This window comes from Tasmannia lanceolata, unplaced genomic scaffold, assembly GCF_043159265.1.
Source record: "Tasmannia lanceolata isolate RefF3 unplaced genomic scaffold, GAP_Taslan_0.1 ptg000019l, whole genome shotgun sequence".
Taxonomy (NCBI): Eukaryota; Viridiplantae; Streptophyta; class Magnoliopsida; order Canellales; family Winteraceae; genus Tasmannia; species Tasmannia lanceolata.
Genome location: NW_027518696.1, coordinates 23668112 through 23689027, shown reverse-complemented (window position 1 = coordinate 23689027; position 20916 = coordinate 23668112). Strand labels below are relative to the sequence as shown.

Genomic DNA, 20916 nt, shown 5'->3' with positions numbered 1-20916 from the left:
TCACCACAGGTAGGTGCATTTTTCTCAAAATATTTCTGTATTTTTCCGAATTTTTCTGATTTTTTCCGCAAATTGTGTTTTAAAAATAGAAAACTCTTCAAAAAAAATATCTTTTGACGAAGAAAAATTAAATTATATACCAAACAGATTCCAAATTTAATGCAATTTCGTGGGAAATTAATATGGTACTGATTCATTTTACCATGAATTTTTAAGGATTTTTGGAGTTTATTTGGTATATTATTTAATGCTTTCTTTGAAAATTATCAGATTTTGTGAGACTTGTTACTGACATCAAATCACCCTTAAAATTCTTAAAATTTTTACAGTAGTCTTATCTTCCATATTTCTTGTTACTGTAAAATATTCGAGTGATTTGGATCTGTTTTCAATTTGGATGTAGTGTTAATTCTTAATCTGGTCTGAAAATTGTAAAATCCGAAATCGGTAGTAAATAGTCTTTATAATTTATGAAATTCTCACCGCATGCTCATTTTATTGATATCTTATTTCTGTAGAAATTTCATAGAATTTATACGTCTATTTCTTGTAGTTTCTGTGTTAATTTGGCAATCTGGTCATTTAATTGTTAAATCAAGATTAAATATGAATTTAATGTAAAAATCTGCAAAACTCATCTATTAAGCTACATACATTCCCATCTTGCTGCTGTAGAAATTTCAACTCATTTCGAATTCGTTTGCAATAATTTTACTTGTAAAATCATTCATATGCTTAAAATTGATACAATCCATTGAAAATTCGAAATTAATTACTACCAAGTGATTTTCAACATTCGAAATTCGAAATTAAAATTGATAAAATCCATTGATAAAATCACATTTACTCAAACTTAATCTAACAAAACCTGAAGGCATCATAGATTGCGCGAACTTATTGCACACACTTACATCACTTTCATCTAAACCCCTGCATCTCACATGCACACACGTCCCATTTTAGGAACCCGGAGTGTTATCTAGCATGGTTGACTGGGATTTCATCACCTGGTGCCTCTGTGCTAGAGAAGCATTCCACCCTTAGCCTAGTACCTTTATGGTACGTAAACGGATCTCTTGTTCACGTACTGATACGCCGGACACTGGTACAGTATATCGAACATGGATTCGCGCTAAGGGAACTCTTGGCCTTACCCCTAGATTAACCCACACATGCATGTAGTATACGAACACATGTGCATCACGTGTGTGAGCCTAGTTTAGGATATCCTACCCATTTGTGTCTAGATTAGGCCGTAGTCCATCTTCCAATGGCTACGATCGGTCCTAGGTACACAAACAAAGTCATGAGTCGAGATCCTTTCTCCACTCCGCTAGATTAGGGTTAGGGTTGATGCCTTCAGGTAACACTGATAAAATGTGTGAAGATTAAAAAACTTTTCCTTTGGGGTTAGGATGTAAATCCCATTCATTTCCAAAGATCTCATAGGATTAGTCATTCATGATCCATCCGTTGAAAGCAATCTTATGCTATCTCATCTCATCTTGATCACAGATTTTCAATCTTCTATTATATGATTCGATCGCGTTTCCATATCTTTTAGAGAGTCTTTTGACTCATCTGTCTTTAGCTGTTGTCAGTGGAGTCTTTGACTCGTGTTTTCTTTTCCTTTAGAGAGTCTTTGACTCATATATCCTTTAGTTGGTGTTAGTGGAGTCTTTGACTCGTGTTTTCATCTCTTTTAGAGAGTCTTTGACTCATTTATCCTTTAGTTGGTGTTAGTGGAGTCTTTGACTCATGTTTCTTTTCTTTTAGAGAGTCTTTGACTCATTTATCTTTTAGTTGGTATTGTTGGAGTCTTTGACTCGTGTTTCCATTTCTTTTCGAGAGTCTTTGACTCACTTCGTTTTCTTAGTTGGTATCATTAGAGAGTCTTTGACTCATTTGTTCTTTTGTGATATTACCAGGGAGTCTTTGACTCGTTGGTTCTTCCGTTGGTGTTATTTGGGAGTCTTTGACTCATTCCTCCTCTAAGTTGTAGTATTAGAGAGTCTCTGACTCATTTGTTCCCCTCTTTAGTGTTGTTAGTTCTGAGTTTCTCCTTTAGAGTTGTTGATTACTTCGCTTTTGATTAGAGGCTAACTCAGTCTTATTAGAGCTTTGCTTGCTTGGGATCTTGGATCGTTTTCTCTCTTCTTGGGACGCTATCTTTCTTGTTGTGGTTTGTCTCTTTGAGACGCTAATTGCTTATTCGGGGTTTCCCCTTTTGCTTTAGGGCTTTGCCCTAGTTTGTGGTATTACTAGCGTGTTCCCTTTAAGATTAAAAATATTTTAAGGTCCTGAGCATTGGAAAAGCTTTAAAATCCAAAAAAAATTAGAAATTTAAAACTCAAAAAACATTTGAAAACATCAAAAACCTTAAAAAAATCTAAAGTGTTGAGTGTTTTCTTTTATAAGCGTAGTTTGAGAGTTCGTTCCGAACTACGTTGGCTTGATCCTCTTCCACGAGGTACGTAGTGCAGCTTGGGATCCACATCCCAAGTCCAGCCAAACCTTTAAAAATAAAAATTTTAAATCTTTCAAAGTTACAAAAATATTCAAACCATTTTCAAAAAGATCTTCCTCTAGAGTTAGGAGTATGTCCTAGCTGTTTAGGTTGTGTTCTAGAGTTAGGAGTTTGTCTTGATTTGTATTGATATGGTATGTCCTGTCGTGTGAGTGTCCCTAGAGTTAGGAGGCCTCGAGTCGATCGGTTAGACATTTAGTCGAACCGATGGCTAGACTAGGCATATAGTCAGCCCGTGGTTTTCATTAGGTTGCACAGCCTAGTTACACATAGGATTGTAGGAACCACCTGCATTAGCCTAAGGCTAATCAACTTGCATTAGTTAGGGCATATAGGGTGTCCTAAAATCCACAATTCACTGGAATTTTAATAATCATACAAGAAGCTTTAATAACTGGTTCGGTCTTTTAGATCGAGTCTAGGATAGAGGGCTAGATGTCTTAGGCATCATAATTTAGAATAGGGCATCGAACTACGTGGGCTCCGATTCTTCCCGAGGCCGGGATACGTAGCGCAGCTAGGATGGATGGCCATTCTGGTCCGAGTCCAGTCCTGCATTAGAGTTAGGACTTGTCTTGTCCCGTCATACATAGCATAGATTTGTGTCTCATGTTTTGATATGTTTTCTTACTTTCTTGTACTGATACTATACCTTTGGTTGTAGCTTGCATGTGCGTGTCCACCAGAAACTTAGACACCCATTAGGCATGTCACTCATAACCTAGCTTTGCTTAGGTGACACATTTTTCATTTCATTTTACGTGTTTATTTCTCCATTCTCAGGAAATGCATGCTTAGGTAGACGATTCCTGAGGATTGTTCCCATTTCACATGATTTTTACTCAAACTTCTTTGGAATTAATGAAAATGGCATAAGAGACCAAGTGCTTGCACTCGGGCGAATTGGGGGTGCTCTCAGACCTTCCCCATTCGTAACCAGGCACGAACCCATATATATTTCTGGTTATCCATTGCACAGAGGATTTGATTTTAGGGTTCCATGGCCTATCCATGGATGGCGACTCTGAGTTCTTTTTAGGTACATCTCGGTTTCGAGCCCTGGCTCCTGATCAGGATGTATCTCATTCGTTTTGTATCGCCACTCGTGCTATGCTGTGAGGGTGGCATCCGTTTCGAGAGTTCCTTGGCAGAGCTCTCCTTCACATTGTGGAGATCTTAGAGGATTGCTGTGGGGACCTCGCGTCCCTCGCCGCACTCGTCCTCTCCGGATCGGGGTCCACAGGCTGGCGACTCTGCTGGGGAGTTCTTGAAACATTGCCTAACTCTTTAAAAATGCCATTTTTATTAACTTTGGAGAAATTTGAGCTAAAATCATTTTAAATGGGAACTCTATCGTTAGAATCCAGGGGCACCAGGTAGGTGCGTAATTAAAACAAAGGATTCACACACTGCACATCATGCATTGTCATATTTTTTATTATTTTTCATTGTTTTTCATTATTGGCTCCATGGGATAGATTCAATGCGTGCCTGACTGGGATGTTATTACATCCTGATGGTACTGTTGAATCTATTTCCAAGCTATGCGCCAGCGCTGCAGCATATTAAGTATGTTTCATACGCATAGTACCCATTAGATTGAGTCCGGAGCCCTACTTTGTTTTATATATATTATATATATACTTACTGACCTAGTGAAGCCCAACTAGGGAGTACCCGTGTGTATATTGCATTCATATAGGGTCGAACATCTGTTGCTTACACATGTGGAGCCTAGAGGAGCTTTGCCCCATTTGTAGACTAGGGTAGCTCATTTTTACATTGCTACAACACTGTCCTAGTACACTCACCAGTCTGTCTTGAGTCGAGACTTCCTTGACTCCGTTAGATTAGAATTAGGGCTGGTGCCCCTGGTTAGGATTTGTGTGTATGTGTATTTACTTATATATACTGATTATGTATATTATGGTTCTCCTCTTAGTCAGAGATTCCTTATTCCTTTCAGTCGGTTATATCCATTCCGAATTTAGATCTAGATCTAGTCAGTGGATTTTGACCGTCATTACCTTGGCCGAGTTTAGCCCTTGATCTGTTGATTATAGGGTTTGACCCATTGTTGTATATTCTCACCTTTGGTTAGTCCATCTGTTGATCACCCTTCTCTAGTAACCGTTATTCATACCTTTCGATTGAGCTAGGGTGATCCCTTGTATAGTCGTTATGCTGCCGGATTTTATCCAGAACATTTTGAGCATGACGGCTACAGAACATTTTGAGCATGACGGCTACTCTTTAGAGTCAGTTTACTTAGTCTGGACCTTGACCTCCTCGTATAGCCGTTATGCTGCTGGATTTTATCCAAAAGTATGTTAAGCATGATTGCTATCCTTTGGAGTCAGTCTGCCTTGTCTTGATTCTCATGTATACATCATTTAGTAGGATTAGATCCTTATTTGTCAACCTGTTTGTCTTGAGATCTGGCCGATAGCTCGTTTGCTGTCCTTATGACCATGGTCTATCATTTCATCTCATATTGATCGTACAGTTGTTGATATCCATCATTCAGATTTTAGATCTGGTCTTTGACCCTACTTTTGTCATTCTTATGGCCATGGTCTATTATCTGAGCCATTGATTTTTTGATCCATGTTTACCTATCATATATCTTTTACCCTTGGATCATATCGAAATCATTAATGGAAAAGTTTGATCTTACCTGTATTCTTTGAGTGCATGATCATTGCTGAGATCGAAATTTATTTTGATTATGGATGTTTATCGTTCCTGACTCTTTCATTCCCAAAAAGAAGAGCAGTTATACTCAAATGAGACTTCAAGGTGTGGATTGAGAATTCATTGAAACCCTGTTGATGTAGGTCATAATATCACTGTCTATTTCGCTTTGACCTTCATAGACAGTATTTCTTTGATTTTTAGAATAAAATACCCTTTGGTGTATTTCAAGATTACTCTTTTCTCTGTTTGTTCAGAATCTTTATCCCATGACTATTGATCTAGTGTGTGTGCTTCCAAGTCAAGAGTCTATGTTTAGCGAAAGACCATTTTTTCTAAAGACTGACTATTTCTAATCATACTTGATCCAGGCAGTCTATTGTTTTACCCACATTGTCAACATAAGCCTTTTGTTGCCCCATTTAACCTAGACCTTGTGGAGTTGCTTTTTCTGGGATTTCTACTCCGGGATTGAACTTTATAGTTATCATTATCATGAGGAAAGGTGTATCACCTATAAGCTTTCAGTGTCAGTTCACTACCTTTGAAGAAGTGTCCTGTATCTTTAGATTTGTCTTTTATTGAGCGTACATCAACTTTCTTCTCTCTAAGTTGAAAAAGTTCAGTTACGTAGATGTTAAAAGAAAAAAAAATGAAGTCATGTCTGTCAGTCTTTCTTATACAGAGTCAGTGTTCTGTTTTCTGTCAGAACTGATGAAGAGCCCATCGAGGCGCGTCAAAAATCATCAATGTACTTACAGTCTTCAATTCCATAAAATGGTTGATTTCGTATCTTTGATACTCTATGATTCACTCTTAGATCTAATGTTTAAACAACTAAAGACCCCCTTCTCAGATGAGAATGCAGACGAAATTCACCTCGAGATCTGAAAGATGGTCGAACGAGAGGAAGAGCGTCGAGCATAGCCACTTAAAGAAGAAATCAAAGCCATTGATAGTGGTATCGAAATCCGAAATTCGGGAAAAATGGAGTGGCAAAATTTTATCTCCCGAGGAGCGCAAAGAATTGATAAACCTGTTTAGAGGGGTTTGAGGTAGTTTTGCTTGATCCTATAAGGATAAACCAGGGGAATGCCCTGTCGTTGATCAAAGCAAGACTTCATCTGCTTTAGACATCCAGTTGAGGAATAAAATTTTAAAGAGATAAGCGTCAGGCATCCTGTGGAGCTGATGAGATATTGAGAGAAGATTTTCAGACAGAGTTGTGGAATCTTGAGCATAAATTCAAGATCTTTGAGACGGGAGTGGAGCACAGTGGTTGAAGTTTTGCCAGAAAACCACCAGACTCCTCAAAAAAAAAAAAAAAAAATTTTCAAAGGCTTTGAACCTTAAACAAAAGGGCTTGTACATCAAATACATCAGGAGGCCATCCTTGATCGTTTGAGCTTTTATAGCCAAAATCCTAATGTTTTAAAATCCATTTGTAAACCCTTTGGGCCAAAAGCAAAATTAAAACAACTTCTTTTCAAACACATTATAAGCCCGGGGCATTTATGCACCCGAACTACGTCGGACCTGATCCCCACCTCTTCAGGGGTACGTAGGCAACTTGATTAATTCAAGTTCGGTCAAACCTTGGGATAAAATCCCCTTTGAAAATTTTGAAGCTAAATGCTAAACCATTCTTTGAAAAATCCCAAAGCGAACTACGCGGATCTGATCCTCCATCTTTGGGGTACGTAGGTAGTCTGGCTAGACCAGATTCGGTTCAAATCTTTAGAACCTTAGGTATTCAACCCTTTCGAACCCAAGCCCACCTAGAAAGTCCTTCTGGTGAAACAAGCAAAGGTTCGAGGCGAATGAAAAGAAAAACAGAAAGAAAAGAATGAGAGTCTGAAGACCCACTAGGTTGAAAACCCGAAAGGGCGGCCTAGAGATATACATTTGCTAAGTTAACAGCCAAAAGAGTTAGCTTATGCAAAAAGTCAGGGTAGTGGTCTGCTGGATTGAAAACTTGAAGAGGTAATCCAGTCAAGGGCAAAGACTTCCCATGAACAGTTGAGTTGAATAGAAGCAGAAGGAGTTCCTCAGTTACGTAGAATTCCCAAGTTTGAGTACAAGCAAAAGTTGAGATAAGTGGTCTTTCAGACTGAAAGCTTGGAAAGCAAAAGTTATGACTTCTTTTGAAGAGAGAAATCAGGGAGACGGAGAAGCCACCTCTGCACAGGGCAGAATCCTGGAATCCGAGTAGTGTCAGCGAGACTTATTTTGACACCTTTTTAAACTAGGGGCATTAAGACCGAGCAATCCGAAAGGGGTAACAACCATGACGGAGATCCCGATGGAGGAAATTAGGTCATCTTGACATAGTTTTTGAGAGTGCTCTAAGAGTGGCTAACCTTACCATAACAAAATAACACATTTTATCTAAGGGTGAATCAAAATTTAGTCAAGTCCCTTGAATATTGTAAGTCTTCTTTGAAAGAGTCATCAGAAGTCTGTTTCTGGTTTATCATTGTTTTTCTTTTAGAATCAAAAGTGTTTGGCACTGGAGAGAATGGGTGTATACCTTCCAAAGTGAAAAGAAAATTCAAAGTAGATCCTGGTTTAAGAATCAAAGAAGGGCAAGAGATTTTTTATTCTGACCTGCCTGAAACATCAAAGCCTCAAACACTGAGCAAAATGAAGAATTCTTACGTTCAGCCTTTGTAGAGTTGGTTTTACCACTATACCAAAGAAAGAACCCATGCAAACTCAAATTTTTTCTACTTACCTTGGTTCTGCCTTCTTAAGACTTTGTCATGGAAGCACATCATACTAGGGGCATCTTTTATGACTTGCGTCATAAAAGATATTACACAATGATAACTGGGATATCTATTCTTAGCAAATAGAAACCAGAGAAGCTTGAACATACTCTTTGAGTTGAATTCCTTGATCCAATTGTTTCTTTTGGAGTCAGTTTCAGAAACTTTAATTCCCAACGGAGTATAAAATCTACTCCTGCATCCTTCAAACCTCATCAGAATGCTTCTCACCTGTTAAAGAGAGTCAGCACCTGAAAATCTCATCAATCTATTTGAGTTTTGCTTTCAGCAAAGATCATGCGCTCCTAGTTATTCTTGGTAAGAGATGACTGGCCCATTAGTGAAATTGATCAAAGATGGTAAATTCTTCATTCCTTTTGAAAGATTTTAACAGAGTTTGAAATTACCGAACTTGCGTTACGCGGTTTGGTCTTTTTGAAAGATTTTAACAGAGTTTGAAATTACCGAACCTGTGTTACACAGTTTGGTCGTTTTGAAAGTTTTTAACAGAGATAGAAATTACCGAACCTGTGTTACACGGTTTGGTCCTTTTGAAAGATTTTAATAGAGATGGAAATTATCGAACCTGTGTTACACGGTTTGGTCTTTTTGAAATGTTTTAATAAGGAAAATATTTCCGATCCTGTGTTACACGGATTGGTCTTTTCTTCCTTCTCCCGGGTATTTAGTACCCCGATGATTAGTAGTGTAATGTCAAGTAGTGACTTACCTAATCATCGTTCCGCAATGTGCAGCTTCCTAACGTGTTAGGAGTCATGTGTATCTGCGAAGAGGTTTGTAGGGGACTGTTTAGCAGGACCTACGAATTTGGATTTACGTGGAACTGTTTAGCAGAACCGCGTGATCCGGAGTGATTCGCTACCTTGAAAGAGAGGAGTCAGAGTTACTCGGATAGTTAAACAGATTTATTTTCAGTAATGATCTGTATAACTATCGCTAGGCTTGAGACTTAGTCTCGCCTCTGGTACTTAGTACCCAGATGATTAGTAGTGTAATGTCAAGTGGTGACTTACCTAATCATCGTCCCGCAATGTGCAGCTTCCTAACGTGTTAGGAGTCATGTGTATCTGCGAAGAGGTTTGTAGGGGACTGTTTAGCAGGACCTACGAATTTGGATTTACGTGAAACTGTTTAGCAGAACCGCGTGATCCGGAGTGATTCGCTACCTTGAAAGAGATGAGTCAGAGTTACCCGGTAGTTACACAGATTTATTTTCAGCAATGATCTGTATAACTATCGCTGGGCTTGAGATTTAGTCTCGCCTCGGGTATTAGAAGTTTGAGTTTAGCTCGAATATTCGATTACCCTAGTAATTGGTCGAGTCTTTGACTGATCGGCATGATTTAAAAAAAAAAAAAATTTAACTCTTTGAGTGTTTGATTTTGAACTTGTTTTGATACATTGGTCTTTGGCCTATTTTTGCAGGTTTCTAAAAAAAAAAAAAAAAAAAAAAAAAAAAAAAAAAAAAAAAAAAAAAACTCTTTGAGTGTTTCGAATTATACTTGTCTTGGACAAATTGCAATGTGGTTTCTAAAAAATTAAAAAAAGAAAATGGAAGCTCTTTGAGTGATTGAAGTGATTAACTTGTTTGTTTGGTTGGTGCTCTTGGAGCAATTGTTATGTTTACTTTGGCTTACCCTGATATATAAAAAAAATAAAATAAAAAATGTTTGTGTTTTTGTAATCGTTCGTTCGTTTTTTATTAATTAGTCGAGTCATGAGTATTAGGGAGAGACTATCTCTTTGAGATGTCTTAGTTGCCGAGTTAAGAGTCGGTGAGAGACTATCTCCCTATTGTTAGTAGAGTTTTATCTTTGTGAATATCGTTTTAAAACTGAAAACCCAAAAATTTGCTTTGTTTTGGTTTCGGGTCAGTCAAAATGTGTCGTCTGTTCAGCTTTGCCATTCGCGTGTTACACACGCTCTGCCAAAGAGGGGCATCTGTAGACACCCCATTTTGACCGGACCCAAGTTCGCTATGCTTGGGAGAAACCCCATCCGATCATTTCCGCCATGTTTCGCATTTTTCCGTGAGAGGTTGAGAGAGATTATTCATAAGAATCCAAGCGAGGGAGAATTTGGACCCGTTTGGTGGGCCCGCATTGAACATTTGTTTAAAATTCGAATCAACCGAGGGCCCACATTGTGGGGCCCACGTTGTGGGGCCCGCGTTGTGGGGCCCACATTGTGGGGCCTCAGTAGGGCCTCTTGTGAGGCCTCTTATGAAGAACAATAATGATGGATTCTCCACTAAAGAAACATGATGGGCCCTCCACTAAGAACAATAATGATGGATTCTCCACTAAGAAACATGATGGGCCCTCCACTAAGAAGAATGATGATGGATTCTCCACTAAGAAACATGATGGGCCCTCCACTAAGAAGAATGATGATGGATTCTCCACTAAGAAACATGATGGGCCCTCCACTAAGAAGAATGATGATGGATTCTCCACTAAGAAACATGATGGGCCCTCCACTAAGAAGAATGATGATGGATTCTCCACTAAGAAACATGATGGGCCCGCCACTAAGAAGAATGATGATGGATTCTCCACTAAGAGGGACAACATGATGAGCTCTCCACCAACACATCTCTCTCTCTCTCTTTCTCTCCCTATATATATCTTCCTTCCCATCCATAAAAAAAGGAGGAGAAAGAGGAGGAGATTTACCTTCCATTATCTCTTTCTCTTCCATTATCTCTTCCAATCACTCCCTCAAATCCCTTTCCCTATATTCTTCTTCCATTATCTCTCCCAATCACCTCACAATCCTTCCCTCTAAGAGAAAGCGAAAGACGGCGGATCGGATCGGCGGCGGCAAGATCTTCACCACAGGTAGGTGCATTTTTCTCAAAATATTTCTGTATTTTTCCGAATTTTTCTGATTTTTTCCGCAAATTGTGTTTTAAAAATAGAAAACTCTTCAAAAAAAATATCTTTTGACGAAGAAAAATTAAATTATATACCAAACAGATTCCAAATTTAATGCAATTTCGTGGGAAATTAATATGGTACTGATTCATTTTACCATGAATTTTTAAGGATTTTTGGAGTTTATTTGGTATATTATTTAATGCTTTCTTTGAAAATTATCAGATTTTGTGAGACTTGTTACTGACATCAAATCACCCTTAAAATTCTTAAAATTTTTACAGTAGTCTTATCTTCCATATTTCTTGTTACTGTAAAATATTCGAGTGATTTGGATCTGTTTTCAATTTGGATGTAGTGTTAATTCTTAATCTGGTCTGAAAATTGTAAAATCCGAAATCGGTAGTAAATAGTCTTTATAATTTATGAAATTCTCACCGCATGCTCATTTTATTGATATCTTATTTCTGTAGAAATTTCATAGAATTTATACGTCTATTTCTTGTAGTTTCTGTGTTAATTTGGCAATCTGGTCATTTAATTGTTAAATCAAGATTAAATATGAATTTAATGTAAAAATCTGCAAAACTCATCTATTAAGCTACATACATTCCCATCTTGCTGCTGTAGAAATTTCAACTCATTTCGAATTCGTTTGCAATAATTTTACTTGTAAAATCATTCATATGCTTAAAATTGATACAATCCATTGAAAATTCGAAATTAATTACTACCAAGTGATTTTCAACATTCGAAATTCGAAATTAAAATTGATAAAATCCATTGATAAAATCACATTTACTCAAACTTAATCTAACAAAACCTGAAGGCATCATAGATTGCGCGAACTTATTGCACACACTTACATCACTTTCATCTAAACCCCTGCATCTCACATGCACACACGTCCCATTTTAGGAACCCGGAGTGTTATCTAGCATGGTTGACTGGGATTTCATCACCTGGTGCCTCTGTGCTAGAGAAGCATTCCACCCTTAGCCTAGTACCTTTATGGTACGTAAACGGATCTCTTGTTCACGTACTGATACGCCGGACACTGGTACAGTATATCGAACATGGATTCGCGCTAAGGGAACTCTTGGCCTTACCCCTAGATTAACCCACACATGCATGTAGTATACGAACACATGTGCATCACGTGTGTGAGCCTAGTTTAGGATATCCTACCCATTTGTGTCTAGATTAGGCCGTAGTCCATCTTCCAATGGCTACGATCGGTCCTAGGTACACAAACAAAGTCATGAGTCGAGATCCTTTCTCCACTCCGCTAGATTAGGGTTAGGGTTGATGCCTTCAGGTAACACTGATAAAATGTGTGAAGATTAAAAAACTTTTCCTTTGGGGTTAGGATGTAAATCCCATTCATTTCCAAAGATCTCATAGGATTAGTCATTCATGATCCATCCGTTGAAAGCAATCTTATGCTATCTCATCTCATCTTGATCACAGATTTTCAATCTTCTATTATATGATTCGATCGCGTTTCCATATCTTTTAGAGAGTCTTTTGACTCATCTGTCTTTAGCTGTTGTCAGTGGAGTCTTTGACTCGTGTTTTCTTTTCCTTTAGAGAGTCTTTGACTCATATATCCTTTAGTTGGTGTTAGTGGAGTCTTTGACTCGTGTTTTCATCTCTTTTAGAGAGTCTTTGACTCATTTATCCTTTAGTTGGTGTTAGTGGAGTCTTTGACTCATGTTTCTTTTCTTTTAGAGAGTCTTTGACTCATTTATCTTTTAGTTGGTATTGTTGGAGTCTTTGACTCGTGTTTCCATTTCTTTTCGAGAGTCTTTGACTCACTTCGTTTTCTTAGTTGGTATCATTAGAGAGTCTTTGACTCATTTGTTCTTTTGTGATATTACCAGGGAGTCTTTGACTCGTTGGTTCTTCCGTTGGTGTTATTTGGGAGTCTTTGACTCATTCCTCCTCTAAGTTGTAGTATTAGAGAGTCTCTGACTCATTTGTTCCCCTCTTTAGTGTTGTTAGTTCTGAGTTTCTCCTTTAGAGTTGTTGATTACTTCGCTTTTGATTAGAGGCTAACTCAGTCTTATTAGAGCTTTGCTTGCTTGGGATCTTGGATCGTTTTCTCTCTTCTTGGGACGCTATCTTTCTTGTTGTGGTTTGTCTCTTTGAGACGCTAATTGCTTATTCGGGGTTTCCCCTTTTGCTTTAGGGCTTTGCCCTAGTTTGTGGTATTACTAGCGTGTTCCCTTTAAGATTAAAAATATTTTAAGGTCCTGAGCATTGGAAAAGCTTTAAAATCCAAAAAAAATTAGAAATTTAAAACTCAAAAAACATTTGAAAACATCAAAAACCTTAAAAAAATCTAAAGTGTTGAGTGTTTTCTTTTATAAGCGTAGTTTGAGAGTTCGTTCCGAACTACGTTGGCTTGATCCTCTTCCACGAGGTACGTAGTGCAGCTTGGGATCCACATCCCAAGTCCAGCCAAACCTTTAAAAATAAAAATTTTAAATCTTTCAAAGTTACAAAAATATTCAAACCATTTTCAAAAAGATCTTCCTCTAGAGTTAGGAGTATGTCCTAGCTGTTTAGGTTGTGTTCTAGAGTTAGGAGTTTGTCTTGATTTGTATTGATATGGTATGTCCTGTCGTGTGAGTGTCCCTAGAGTTAGGAGGCCTCGAGTCGATCGGTTAGACATTTAGTCGAACCGATGGCTAGACTAGGCATATAGTCAGCCCGTGGTTTTCATTAGGTTGCACAGCCTAGTTACACATAGGATTGTAGGAACCACCTGCATTAGCCTAAGGCTAATCAACTTGCATTAGTTAGGGCATATAGGGTGTCCTAAAATCCACAATTCACTGGAATTTTAATAATCATACAAGAAGCTTTAATAACTGGTTCGGTCTTTTAGATCGAGTCTAGGATAGAGGGCTAGATGTCTTAGGCATCATAATTTAGAATAGGGCATCGAACTACGTGGGCTCCGATTCTTCCCGAGGCCGGGATACGTAGCGCAGCTAGGATGGATGGCCATTCTGGTCCGAGTCCAGTCCTGCATTAGAGTTAGGACTTGTCTTGTCCCGTCATACATAGCATAGATTTGTGTCTCATGTTTTGATATGTTTTCTTACTTTCTTGTACTGATACTATACCTTTGGTTGTAGCTTGCATGTGCGTGTCCACCAGAAACTTAGACACCCATTAGGCATGTCACTCATAACCTAGCTTTGCTTAGGTGACACATTTTTCATTTCATTTTACGTGTTTATTTCTCCATTCTCAGGAAATGCATGCTTAGGTAGACGATTCCTGAGGATTGTTCCCATTTCACATGATTTTTACTCAAACTTCTTTGGAATTAATGAAAATGGCATAAGAGACCAAGTGCTTGCACTCGGGCGAATTGGGGGTGCTCTCAGACCTTCCCCATTCGTAACCAGGCACGAACCCATATATATTTCTGGTTATCCATTGCACAGAGGATTTGATTTTAGGGTTCCATGGCCTATCCATGGATGGCGACTCTGAGTTCTTTTTAGGTACATCTCGGTTTCGAGCCCTGGCTCCTGATCAGGATGTATCTCATTCGTTTTGTATCGCCACTCGTGCTATGCTGTGAGGGTGGCATCCGTTTCGAGAGTTCCTTGGCAGAGCTCTCCTTCACATTGTGGAGATCTTAGAGGATTGCTGTGGGGACCTCGCGTCCCTCGCCGCACTCGTCCTCTCCGGATCGGGGTCCACACTTACCAATAAAGATTCACCGGCGGTGGTCTGTCCACCGGAAATGGTGGCAGAGGCCACTGAGCGAGAATTGGAGCCGGTGGCCCCCCTTTCGAATTTTGAATTTCTCACCTACCCCCTGGTCCCCTAGAGCTTGTCACTGTCTCGTTAGGTAGTAGAGAGGCTAAGTTGAGGGGAGCCATGGCTCTGCAAATGCTACTAAGTCAGATAGGGTTGTGCCACGTGGCACAAAAGGAAAGGCGGGTAGAAAGGATATTGTGGATTTTTTCAGCTTAAAATCGATCGAGGAGCGGAAGGCACTAAAATTTAAAAATAGGTTTTTTAGAGTGGGTCCGAGCCCAGATGTGAAGAGTACACGTGTGGGTAAATGCAAAATCAGAAAAGGCCCTGGACCGAATGCTCACCTCTTGGCAACCCGTGGCGGCCTTTCAGCTTTGGGCGAAAAAATTAAATGTGTGTATCGTAAGGAGTAGGTTAGGAAGAAAAAGCCTCATTCGGAAAGTCTCCAATGAACTGAGAATTTTGCAAACCTCGCTTAGCTCAAGTATGACAAGAACGGCAGGTTTTGAAGGCTCTGGAAGCGTTAGGAAGGGAGAAATTTCCTTGGTGGACGAAGACTTGGAACTCCTTAGAACTCTTAAATAGAATGAAAAAATAGAATGAAAAATTGGCAAGGAAGGCATCTCCTACTCCTAGCAAGCTGCTAATATTTCCCCTTAAGAAGCAATGGCTGAAAGAGCGGGCAACAATTCATCAAAGCGTGGGTGTGTCTCCCTCACAGGCCACTTTAAATAGTGATTAGGAGCTTCATACTCCCCTCCGCAATTTGCCCATCTTTAACAAAATCTTAGAAAAGGAAAGGTGAACACGAAGGCGTTTATGGGAAGAGAAGCATCCGGAGATTTGAAGATGTGCAGGGTTTAGGGCTAGGTAGCCCTGAGGTGGAACAAGATCAGTTAGGGTAGCCTAGTGAATCAGGCAGGCGAGATAAAGGTAAGGGAGTCCTAGTATTGAACGCTGAGGAAGAATCCGGGCACCCAGAATTGGAAGGCTTTAATGATTTTCTAGCAATGGGCGATGTCTTTGGGATCTCCTATCAGGAGAATCTAGAAAAAACAAGAGAAATGTTCCGGGCAATGCAAGCAAGAGCTGCAGATGATACAATAGAAAGAGTTAAAGAGGCTGAACCAAAAGGTGGATTACAGGATTAAAGGGCACACTTTGAGAGGTGAACAACTGTATGTTTTAAGGAGTATGGGTCGTATTTTAGAAAATTCAGTTAAGGAGAAATTGCAAGTTGTTGGATAGAACATAAGTCTTCTGATTTCAATTTTTAGACATTATACTTTCAGAGTTATTTAATTGAACAGAGACAGGTTGGGAAGAAAATGAGTGTAGGAAACTCGGAAGTTGGTACCCAGATTCTGGAAATTGTGATGATGGTTGCAGTCCCACAGGTCGAAGGAACGTCAACTGTTAGGAAGAATTCTTGAAAGGGTCACTCTTTGCGATGGTAAGTTAAGATCCTAGTTGCACTAAAAAGAAAGTTGTAGTATCATGATAGTTTGAGAGATTATGGTCTTTCGCTAAAATGGAGGCATCTAGCCTGGGGATCTCTGTCATTACCCAATCACGGAATTGAGGTTCGGAAAAGGTTGTGGGAGGAAAACCTTTAAATATGTAATGGATAATATAAGCAGGATAGGATAGAGGGAGGAAAGGGATCTTTTTGTTTTTTCTACAAATATATTTCATTGGTTACAGGTATATCTGTGCCAATTTTCATGTTATTCTCTTGTAATGCAGGCTGAGACCCCTGGTCCTGAATGCTCTTTCTGAGAATTAATGAAATATGTCACTTTTCAAAAAAAAATAAAAATTTATCATGTTGGGTAATTCAATGTATTAGCTATTGTTCTCACATAGGTGGGGGACTTGGTGTTGGTGCCTGTCAACCTTGGAGCACTATGTTGTATGTAGTGCATTTTGTATTCTTGGAGCACTTTTACTTACTTACTGAATGATGTAAACCTTGTGTTTCTGCCCTGATTATGCAGTATTCTTCTTGCTTGGCATATGTATGCTTGCAGTTTTCATGTTCTTTAAGTTTCCATTTCTAGCACCCTACAAGTGGGCGTCATAACCTTTCAATTATTCAAGGAGAATATTGAATGCATCTTGTTGATGCCTCAATATGTTCTGAAATGGTAATGACTATGGACATTTTTGGAATCCATATGCTCAACATTATAATTTGTATGAGACATGGAAGAGGATTCTTACGGTCCTTAGTGGGGGCCTGACTATATATAGGACAAGGTGGAACCCAGCCTGGTATGGGACAGGTTTAAAGCGCCTAGTCTAATGCGTTCCATTTTGTCTAAATACTGGGATACTCGTACATTTTTTGGTATTCAGTTATTTTACTATATGGTACTTGAGATATCTCTAGGATGAGCATTTCCATGGTGAATTATCATCTGATGTTTCCTGTGGTTGCTTTCTTCAATCAGGTGCGGATTTGGCCAAGATGCTGTTGGAGCAAAGGAAAGAAGATAATGGTCAGTTTTGTGAAGATAGGAACACAACCTACAAAGAGGTTAAGACTTCGGAACCCTATAGGATTAAATGCAAGGAAGCCGCTGTGCGCGAAGATAAAAGGCAATGTAAAAAAAAGGGAGTAGGTAGGAAAGCTGTCCTCTGGAAAGCATGTGACTTTGGTTTAAAGGTTTGATGGGTGTTTCCTGCAACTTAATATTTTTAACTAGTTTTAAGCTGTAAAATCTTGAAGGTAGTGTTTACTTTGTAATATCTGAGGTTCATAGTGGTGATCTTGATCGGTGAATCTCGCCCAACCGTATAAAAAAGTTGGTAATATGTAGATAGAAATCAGGGAGTAATAAACAGTACTGAGACATCACCTCGAAGATAATTCAGGCGATAACGTACCGATGTTGGTCCAAGTAACTTCTGATCTCTGTGTTTGTAATGCTTCTTTTAGGCCACGTTTGGATTCCTCATGTTTTTGTATTTGGATTTGGATTTGAATTTGAGTTTTGGATACAAAATCCATCAATTTGCATACCTCATGTTTTTGTATTTGGATTTGGATTTGGATTTGGATTTGTTTTTGTGTTTGTATCCAAATGTGGCCTTAGTTCCCTAAGAATTGTATAAAAATGTTGTCACCATGGGTACTCTCACTTCACATGTACTTTTGAATGGTTTCTTTGAGAGATTGGTGAGGTATGGCTTGGCTCCTTCCACACAGGGAAAAGGAAAGTCAGGTAAATGCCTGTAGGGAGTGCAATACATAAACTGAAGAAATATTAATTAATTTGAAGAGCTCTTCTATTAAAATATCATGAAATTGATGACGAAACAGTAAACCAAACGGTAAATTCGACAGATTGGTCAAGGGGTGAGTGCAGGCCACAATGGGCACTCGAAAAACTCACTAGAAAAGTTGTATTTCTCGGCATTAATGGAGAGTCGTGAAACTTTGAAACAAGCTATATTATCAAATAGAGGAGAGTGAGCCTGCGTATGTAATGGGTTATGGTAAATGCATACATAATCATTATTTTTATTATAAGTTTGGTTGATAAAAGGAATCAAGTCATCCCACTTGTGGTTTGTGTTGCTACCCCCTTCTTTCTTACGTGTTCTATTGGATAGTTCATTAAGAGAGGTAAATTTCCAAAATGTTATTTAGCAAGTCACCGAGTTTGCAGCGATAACTTGGGATATCTACTGTACGACCATTAACTAAAATATGTCTATGATTAACTAATTGCCTGGCTCCTTGAATAGTATCCAAATGCCCTTTCTGTTTGGTGCCTGGCTCCCTGAATTAGTTGATAAATTCTGATTCATACCCATAAAAAAAAAAAAAAAAACTCTGATATTTCACTAATTATTGAATGCTATTACAAGAGGATCATTGTGTGCTTATATAGAGCACTTACATGATAAAGATGGAATCAAATCAGGATAGTTATGGAGGGAAAGAATTCTAATCAAATCTACTTAATCAGATCCACTTTCTAATCTCTCTTGCTTGCCTCTTCTATCCATTGCCTAATTGATCTATCTAATCTCTCTTACTTGTCTCTTCTGTCCATTGCCTAATTTAGCCAACTTACCTAATCTACCTCCAAGATGATCCAACGGTGAGATCTTAACCCAATTCAACCGTTGGATCTCACATATTCTAACAATAGTATCCAAATGCCCTTTCTGTCTGGTCTTTCCCATCTTTCAAAGGTGGTAGGGCTTTCTATTCTCACTTTCACCATCAAGGAGTCCTCAAGGAGGGTATTTGGGAGCTCTCCTACTCACCTCAAGGGATCCACCACTTTAATCCCTGTTTTAATTATCCGACTAGATAAAAGCAGGCCTAGACCTACGAATAGGAGATGTTGCACGCGTCTACATGACCTAAGTTATTAACAGGCTCTCCATAAACATTGAAAATTGGTCTGAACATAGAAAATTCGTCCGAAGAAGAGAGTATAACGAATCTAAGGATTTTGAGGTTAAGAAATAAATAACACCTGATAATTTCAGAAAATCATTGGTAGGATACCTTTATTCTTGCGCAAGAAAACCACACGCTGGAGTCCACACACTTGAGTGGCAAACTTAAGTTAAGATATGAGACTTAGGTACAACGAAAAGAAGAAATGACATACTTAAGCCTCCAGTAAAACCACCGTTAAAAAGCTTATTTACGTTTTGAATACATTTGTTATACTAAAAAAATGCCTGCCATGTTTTTGGCTACTGATATTCCCACTACCATGCTTTGATAACAAGAGCAACTCACCTTGTCTTTTATTATTTAACCCGGGCTTACGATAAAAAAGGAAAAGGCATGGCAAATTTGTCTCATTACCAAAACATGATAATAAAAATATGGGATTTTTGCTGATTAATCCCTACATGGCAAAATAATTGCTTATTAGTCCCTAAGAAAAGCATATTAGCTTAACAGTCCTACTTTTAGAAAATATTTGCTAAAAGGTCCCTAAAACTCACGAACTTCAATTTTCTCCATTAAAATTTTTAGAATGGCGAATTTAAACCCCCAACACATTTAATCAGTTTTAGCGTTTTTTGATTTCCCTTCTAATATTTTTGGAAAAAAACTAGGAAATAAGCAACAATATTATCTCTTCCAATATTCTCGTAAAAAAACCTTTAACAAAAAAAATCATTTTAGGAATTAAATAAATTGAAAATCTCTCTAAAATAAATTAAATAGGGTCGGTTTGATTTGTTTTTCTTCATAGATAAATAAAGTAAGAAATTTCAGGAATATTTTTCATCTCTAACTTTTCTAAAAAATTCCTATGTTGGTTGGATTGCAAGAAAATATCTCTCATGGAAAATTATTTCTATGGAATTTTTTTCTCTGATTGGAAAATTATTTCTATTAAGGGAAATGTTATCAGTGGCACTCCTCACTTTATTAAAAGTACGGTATGCATTTCTTTATTTTACTCTTCTCATTTCTTGTACATCTCTATCATCTATTTATTTATTATTTTTCTTTTTCTTTTGTCCCCCTCTTATTTCTTATACATCGCCATCATCATTAATGCAAAAACCCACTACCATTACACCCTCCCATTCTCACTATAAGTGTGGTCGGCAATCCAAATGGGAGGGACCCACTTTAACAAATCTCCTCCTCACGACCAATTTGGGGGTCGTCAAGCCCGCTTCTTTTCTGCAAGCTTGAAGCTTTTCTCTAGGTAGTGTCTTTGTGATCATGTCGGAGCCATTATTATCGGTGTGAATTTTCTCAAGCTGTAATAGCTTCTCTTACAACACATCATGTAACTTCACATCAATGTGTTTGGATCTTGATTGGGACGTTGAATTTTTGCTGAGATGAATTGCACTCTGACTGTCACAGTATAGGACATACTTCTCTTGTTTTTTGCCCAATTCTTGTAGGAACTTCTTCATCCACGGGACCTCCTTACAGGCTTCTTTTATAGCAATGTATTCTGTTTCTGTGGTGGATAAGGCAACACACTTTTGTAATCGGGACTGCCACGATACAGCTCCCTTACAAAGGTTAATAGGTACCCTGACGTAGACTTTCTCTTATCCACGTCACCAGCCAAATCCGCATTTGTAAAACTCTATAATACAAGTTTACCATCACCAAAACATAGACAAATGCTAGATGTACTTCTAAGATACCTGAGTATCCATTTGACTGCTGCCCAGTGTTCCTTACCGGGATTTGAGAGGAACTTGCTAACAACTCCACCAGCATGAGCAATGTCAGGTC

The 20916-nt window shown here is 38.5% G+C and overlaps 1 protein-coding gene across 3 annotated transcripts in view; it reads left to right on the top strand.

Annotated features, from left to right (window-relative positions):
- The window catches only part of LOC143852712 (uncharacterized), a 78421-nt gene extending 60730 nt beyond the window's left edge, over window positions 1–17691 (top strand). For all 3 annotated transcript variants that reach the window (XM_077362273.1, XM_077362271.1, XM_077362272.1), the window contains one exon: window positions 17123–17691. The gene's annotated coding sequence lies outside the window, so the exon portion shown is untranslated. The remainder of the gene's footprint in view (window positions 1–17122) is intronic.
- Window positions 17692–20916: the final 3225 nt, after the last annotated feature.